The sequence below is a fragment of the Sorex araneus genome, chromosome 9 (assembly GCF_027595985.1).
Source record: "Sorex araneus isolate mSorAra2 chromosome 9, mSorAra2.pri, whole genome shotgun sequence".
NCBI classification, from domain to species: domain Eukaryota; kingdom Metazoa; phylum Chordata; class Mammalia; order Eulipotyphla; family Soricidae; genus Sorex; species Sorex araneus.
The window spans coordinates 34,758,801-34,766,581 of NC_073310.1; the positions used below are offsets into that span (position 1 = coordinate 34,758,801).

A 7,781-nucleotide genomic window follows, 5' to 3' on the forward strand; every position below is an offset into this window, starting at 1 on the left:
AAGGGAAGGGAAGAGGGGAACCCCCCAAAACTCTGGCCTCTGACAGGAAAGTTTTTCAACTCCTCATAATAACAGAGTCAAGTTTTCTAAAAGTTCTTCTTTTATGTTTACATAAAAGTGAGATGGCTGTTTCTGCCCAATTTCTATTGGGGCAGATATTGTATCGGGGTCCTTGGTGAATGGGCTGAACACACTTGATGAAAAGAACACCCATTTCAAAAGAGTCTTGTTTGTACTGGGATACAGAAGAATGCCAAATCATAGGCTTTGCATTTAGACTTTACCCTGAGTTCTTTCATTGTTGCTCTTTTTCTTTTCTTGATTCCATTTTATTGCCAGCATCTAATATACTATCTAACACATAAGTAAGGTATACAGTAACAATATAGCTTATATCACTGAGCTAATATTCTATGAGGCATATACCCTATTTCACATTTCACACATTAAAAATGTAGAGCATCCACTACTCATCACCTGAGTAATAATTCCTCTCTTCGGTGTTGGACAGAGGAGTGTTCAGGGTAAGAATGAAGAAGTAAGAGTGGTGAGTGGTGAGGGGTTCAAGGAGTATTGGGAGACTAACAAGTTTTATAGAGGCAAGGCTATTTTACACAACGTTGGGGTCTAAAGACATATGAGAAAAGGGGAAAAGTCTTTTGTTATTTCAGTTTTGGGGCCACAGCCTGTAGTACTAAGGGGTTACTCCCAGTTCTGTGCTTCATTGAGTTGTTCTATTTTCAGGAGCTCATGGAAAACGTATTTATTAGAAAAGGATGAGGGTGCTGGCATGCATGCTCTCCACAGACTACATAGGCCCGGTCTCAGACTCTCATACACCAAGTCTCATGCATTGGTACTTGAAATCACCAGTCCTGGAAGACACTGGACATGGTTTTATGTAGTTGGTGAGAGCAGTTAACATCTTGAATTTAAGTGCCAATGAGAATGGACCACGCTTTGAAACTCCCCAGAATAAATACAGGAGTGGGTGGGTACAGGGTGGAAGGGAGGGAGTAGGCTGACTGGTAGATGAAAACTGGACTCTTCCAATCTAGAAGTTTTCAATTAGCAATAATTGAACCTTGGACAAACCTCATTGGCTATAATACTGCCACTGCAAAAAGCTTGAGTTCTTCCAATTGAGAGACAGGGTGGGGGAAACGCATTAATGCAGGCTGGTAGGAGGATGCCCCTTCTCTAACGAAATGGAAAGACCCAAATCTTGGTGCTCCACCAAGGCACCTTACACACTCCTCTGCACACATCTTGAATGAGTACACTTGCTCCTGATATAACCTAGAGGTGAATTATTTATCTCATAACTACAATTTGGTACTCACCAGCCATTCTGGCAGGTATTTTGAGCACTATTCTTAAGCAACTGTTAACTGATTGCTCTTTTTTTCAGTGAATATACTATCCCAACAAGTGCAGCAGTCTGCTACCTTCTCAATGTTGGTTTTTCTCACTAAAAGAAATTTCAAGGACATTTTAAAGAATTCTACCAAATCATAGTGTTTTTCTGTGCAGGTTTCTCAGCTTCCTGGCCATCATTTTCTTTATTTAAAAGTCTTTTTAATTAAAAAATTAAAATTTATTACAATTTTAATTATAGACATGACTGTTGATATAATTCTAGAGTTGAAATTGATTATATAATAAAGCCCCAATATCAATAAGTATGAACAATCAATTTTTATATGAAATTGTTATGTCTGATCATAGGGTTATTAAGTCTTTGTTTAAGAATTTAACTTAAATTTGTTTAAGTTTGTTGCTAGTTGAGTCTTCTGTTTTATTGTTTTTGTTTGTTGAGCTTAGTTGGCTTCTATGTTACTTTCCCATTTAATTTAGTATGCTCCTGTTAGAATTTCAGTATTGAAGAATTTGGAGATGCATATGCGGCTGTGCAGTCTAGATACTTCAGGATCTATGGTCTGGGTTAATGAGTTGACATGGCAGCAGATGTGAGAGGTGGGTGTGGCTGCTGGGGTTTCCAGAAGTACAGGGGAGAGGGGTAGACTGCCCATCCCAACTCCAAGAAGCAACACATGGCATCTGAAATTATTTGCATTTTGACATCTCTGCAGAGGATATTCATAAAGCTGTAGAGTTGAGTCCTTGGTATGACTGCAGCAATGGGTTGTGGATGTGGGTGTGGCTGCCAGGACCCTGGCAAGGTTGGTACTCAGCTTACCTGCCTCCCAAGGGCACCCCAATTTTCAGCCACAGGGATTGGTGTGTGAAAACCCATGCATTTTAGCTGCCTGGTATGTATCTCCTTGGAGATTAAAGTAGAGAAGCAGTAGAACAGGGACAGTGGGTAAGTCAACATGGCAGTGGTTCTTCCTTCCTTCTTTCTTTCCCTTCCTCCCTCACTCCCTCCCTCCCTCTCTTCCTTTCTTTCGTTTCCTCTCTTTTCATCTACTTCTTTCTTTCTTTCTTTCTTTCTTTCTTTCTTTCTTTCTTTCTTTCTTTCTTTCTTTCTTTCTTTCTTTCTTTCTTTCTTTCTTTCTTTCTTTCTTTCTTTCTTTCTTTCTTTCTTTCTTTCTTTCTTTCTTTCTTTCTTCTTTCTCTCCTTCCTTCCTTCCTTCCTTCCTTCCTTCCTTCCTTCCTTCCTTCCTTCCTTCCTTCCTTCCTTCCCTCCCTCTTTCCTTCCTTCCCTCCTTCCTTCCCTCCTTCCCTCCCCTCCTTCCCTCCTTCCCTCCTTCCTTCCTTCCTTCCTACCTTCCTTCCTTCCTTCCTTCCTTCCTTCCTTCCTTCCTTCCTTCCTTCCTTCCTTCCTTCCTTCCTTCCTTCCTTCCCTCCCTCCCTCCCTCCCTCCCTCCCTCCTTCCTTCCTTCCCTCCCTCCCTCCCTCCCTCCCTCCCTCCCTCCCTCCTTCCTTCCTTCCTTCCTTCCTTCCTTCCTTCCTTCCTTCCTTCCTTCCTTCCTTCCTTCCTTCCTTCCTTCCTTTCCTCCCTCCCTCCCTCCCTCCTTCCTTCCTTCCTTCCTTCCTTCCTTCCTTCCTTCCTTCCTTCCTTTCTTCCCTCCCTCCCTCCCTCCTTCCTTCCTTCCTTCCTCCCTCCCTCCCTCCTTCCTTCCTTCCTTCCTTCCTTCCTTCCTTCCTTCCTTCCTTCCTTCCTTCCTTCCTTCCTTCCTTCCTTCCTTCCTTCCTTCCTTCCTTCCTTCCTTTTCTTTCTTTCTTTCTTCTTTGTTTTGTAGAAGCAGGTTTTAGTTGGTAGTTCTGGGGGTTCAGGAGAGGGAGAGAGATAAAGAGAAAGAGGGGGGGTGATGAAGAGAGAAAATCGGCCATGACTTTCTCTAGAGTGGAGAGAGAGCCCCAGCACACATCCAACATTACATTTGAAAGTGCACATCTCAAGAGGGGATGCGGGCAACACATGTGTTCAGGTATCACATGTGCAGGGCAGAATACATGCCCTTGCCCATTAATTTTACTCTGAAGTTAAATATGATTAAGAGCTTGGGTCTTGATGTATGGTGCCATTCTTAGTTCACTTTTCACCCTGGTTCTCTTATCTAGGGGTGTGTGTGTGTGTGTGTGTGTGTGTGTGTGTGTGTGTGTGTGTGTCCTGATTATTGCTGAGAACTTTTGTTAAGTCCTTTTGTTTCCTCCAATACAGAAATAACTCATTTATTGATTTCAATTCTAACTTAAACTAAAGTCTTTGTGCAACGGTGGGCTGTTACACCCACCATGTGGCTTAATCCTATTTTATCAGACCTAGGAGTGTTAGTAATTTGAATTAGGGGAAAATTTCCTGTAGTCTGGTCCTTGGCATCTGTTGGCCTACAAACAATCTCACAAAAGTTTTCCCTGTATTTTCAATGTCTGTCCACTCTTTGGCTCTAAAATTTCCTCTTGAACTATCCAAATTCTCATAAATGGGCCAAAGATTTTTCTACTTGATGAAACCAACGACAGGAGGGCCAGATGTTTGCCTATGGTCCCAGGCAGGAGGCCCTGAGGGTTTCATAAAGATGCACATGCCTGACCTTAACGAGATTTCACAGGAGTCTTCCTCCTGAGGTCAGCTGAGGTAATCTCATTTGCAGTCACTGTTCAGAGCCTTTAGCTTTCTGATTATAACACAAAAACCTGGGAATGATTGTTAATTGGGCAATTATCCTCTCACAGAGCTGCCAGAGGAGGGTGTGGGCCCCAGATCTAGCAAAGTTAGTAGCAATGTAGGGCCCAGAATAGCTCCCTCCTTCCCTAACCCCTCATCTGGGCTCACCAATCGCTTGCTCTCTGCCCTTTATCCCTATTACTCTGTCCAATCTGATCCCAATTCTTTCCCTTAACCTCCTTCTTATATTCAGTGTTCATTCTACATACTAGGAAATTTCATGCTCATTAGAAATGATCTGTGGATCCAGTAAGTAGAAGCTTGGTTATTCAAGTGTTTGGTGAGCAAGACGAACATCCTATATTGCTCTGATGCTGCTTGTCATGTTCAATGAAGTCCAGTGACATGGTTCAGGAAGTGATTCTCATCTTTCTGAGAGGGGTTTGGGATCTGGTGGGGTCTTCATCAGAGTTCTTGACTTTCCTATCAAGAACAGTTTTTTTTTTAGGTTTTTTCCAGCTTGTGAACAGAAGGTGATCATAGAAATTTTGAATTTCTGAAGTATGTTTTAATTTCTTCCTTTTTATTCTGATCTGATTTATTGGAATCTTATTTCTGTTTTTTTTCTCATGAGTTTAGCTAGACTTATCTACCTTGTTTATTTTTTCAAAGAAGCAATTCCTGGTTTCATTGATTCTTTGAATCATTTTCCTGGTTTCTATGTTGTTGATTTCTGTTCCAGTTTTATTATTTCCCTCATTTTGCTACTTTTTAAATTTATTTGTTCTTTCTTCTCCAGATTTTTGACATGTGCGTTTAGGTTGTTGATTTGAGCTTTTCTGTCTTTCTTAATATAGGCCTGCATTGTTGTGAATTTCCCCCTTGATATAGCTTTGGCTCTATCCCATAGGTTCTGGAAGCTTGTGTCTTCATTCTATTAATTTCATGGACTCTTTTTATTTCTTCCTTGATTTACTCTTTGATCCAATTTGAATTTGGTTTTCTAATCAATCTTATTTCTGTATCTCTTAATTGGTGTATTTAGGCTGTTGACGTTAAGTGAGATTATTGTAATGGAGTTTCGTGACATTTTTCTGAAATTTGCTGTATTTTTGAGATTTGGCTTATCTTAAAGTAGCCTTTTTACTTCTTTTAAAGATGGTTTCTAGTTTATGAAGTTCCTGAGTTGTTGCTTAATTGTAAATCTCTGTATTGTTCCTTCAAATCTGAATGAGAATCTGGCTGGATAAAGTATTCTTGGCAAGGCATTCATTTCATTGATTTTTTAAAAAATTATACTCCCCCTGCCCATTGTCTTTGGGTCAAAAGGGTCTCATTTGAAAAATCTGTTGTAAACCTATTTAATTTTTTAAAATTTTTATTGAATCACCATGTGAAAAGTTACAAAGCTTTCATGTTTAAGTCTCAGTCATACAATGATCAAACACCCATCCCTTCACCAGTGCACATGTTCCACCACCAAGAACCCAACTATATCTCCCATCCCACCCCAACCCCGCCTGTGTGGCTAATGATTTTCACTTTACTTTCTCTTTACTTTGATTACATTCAATATTTCAACAGAGAACTCACTATTATTATTTAAAATTTTCCCCCAACAATCAAACCTGCCGAAAAGGCATAATTTGATAAATTGTTTTCCATTGCTGAGAATGAAGAGCAAATGAGGTTTTGGATTTCTGGTATTTTAGTAATTAAGTCCAGAGAGATTTCTGCCAGAAGTCTCATCACTGCAAATCGTACCTCTGTTTATTGGGCTTTATAAGATTGCAGCCTCCACCCTGCCGGTGAAAGGAAAGGCTGAGAACCGTCCCTTAGTTCACAGTCTAGAGGCATTTATGCAAGAAGCAGCTGAGTGCTGAAAGTAGTTAGTGGGCCTCCGGCATCATGGGCATTCAGGAATGGAGGAGCCATTCCTGTGCAGCAGCTCGGGGTCACATCTGGGTGGAGAGCAGCTGTTGTAAATCTTAAGGATGCTCCTTTGTATGTAATTTTTTGTTGATAGCACACCTTTCAGCATTCTATCTCTATGACTTTCATCAATCTGGTTAAACTTAGAGTCCTTTTCTTTAGGTCTTTTTTTTTCCTTTAGGTCTGTCTTTTTTAGCTGGTGTATTTTGGGCCTTTTGAATCTTTCTGCATACAATCTTTAACTCTGGAAACTTCTCAGTCATGATGTCTTTAACTTGTCATTGAAATTGCTTTTGTGGGTCTCTGGGACTCCAGTGATTTTTATGTTGTTTCACTTGAATTCATCCAAGAGTTCTCTTATCAGTTGTTCATTTTTTTGCTTTGGGTGGACCTTTGAAAGCCCATTTGAGTTGTAGAATGAATGGGTTTTTTCTATTTCTGAAAAAAAAAAGATCTATTGAGATATTAGAAGGCATTACACTGAATCTTTAGATTGCTTTGTGTAGTGTCATTTTAGCAACATTAAGTCTTCTAATCCATTAACACAGGTGGGTTTTCACTCACATATTCTTCATAAAGCATTTATTTCAGTAATGTTTTACAGTTTTTACTGGATACATCTTTTGCATACTTGTTTAAATTTACTTCTAGGTATTTAAATTTTTTATGTATGATTTCTTTTAATCTTTTTATTTTGATTGTTAGCATGTAGAAATATGTTATTTGTATTGATCTTTTATGCTGTGTATTTGTTGATTTTACTTATTTTCTCTAATGTGATGTGTGTACACACAGATATACATATAACTTTCAAGTACTGTCTGCTTGCTCTTTTTTTCCAGTTTGAAGGGCTTAACTTATGACTTTGAGAATTTGGAGTTTTCTAGTCTGCCATAACATTTTGAATATCTGTTTTCAGATGAAAGTCACTGCAATTTATTCTGGAGGCAACAGATAATAAACACATGTCAGGACCAGAGATGTGAGTGACTTAGTGGTAGAGAGCATAACTCACATGTCATTCCTGGGTTCAAAATAAATAAAATGAGAATGAAAACCTGTGGAACGTTTCCATGCATCCTGGAACTATCTGGTGGGATACTCATAACTGGGATCAGTTGCCTTTTCAGTGAGAAATGTAAGAGGGTGATTGTAAAGGGATGCTTGAGCACTCTGGAAGAAAACTGTTAGGAGGTATGCTTTGATTGTTGCTGAGAAACTTTGCCCCAAACTACTTTATCTACATCTAGTTTTCCAATTTGGTAGGAACTTCTACGTGTGTGTGTGTGTGTCTGTGTCCATGATCTATGCTTGCAACAGAGAGAGAAGATAGGAGAATGATTGACTCTTCATCTCTAGTGACTGATGGCGTCTATCTCCGTGCCACTGCCTGAGCCCCACCAGCAATGACATCTCCCTTTTCTTCTTACTCTAAAGAACTCAGGGACATGCCTTTGTTACTTCATCAGTTTATCAACATTTGACAAAGATCTAAACTCCTTTACAATACTCTGAGGGTGTAGTTTTCCCATGGGGAGACTCTCTGGAACTGGTTTGCCAGCTAGTTGCAAAACCGGAGAGAAAAAAACTTGATGACTTCCTCTTGGCTCTAGCACCCCAGAGTTTGTGAAACCATCAAAGCCATGCACAACCATTGAGCCTTCCTCTTTGCCTGAAAGTCCAAAATTTCTGGGAAAGAACCACTGGAACACATGTAACTCCTGGTCTAGAAAGATGGACAGAAGGGATCCATTCCTGCAGTCACCCTCTCATC

At 40.0% G+C, this 7,781-nt stretch overlaps 1 pseudogene; it reads right to left on the reverse strand.

Annotated features, from left to right (window-relative positions):
- Nucleotides 1-1,051: 1,051 nt before the first annotated feature.
- On the reverse strand, nucleotides 1,052-1,129 carry LOC129398954 (U4 spliceosomal RNA; annotated as a pseudogene).
- Between the last annotated feature and the right edge of the window lie 6,652 nt (nucleotides 1,130-7,781).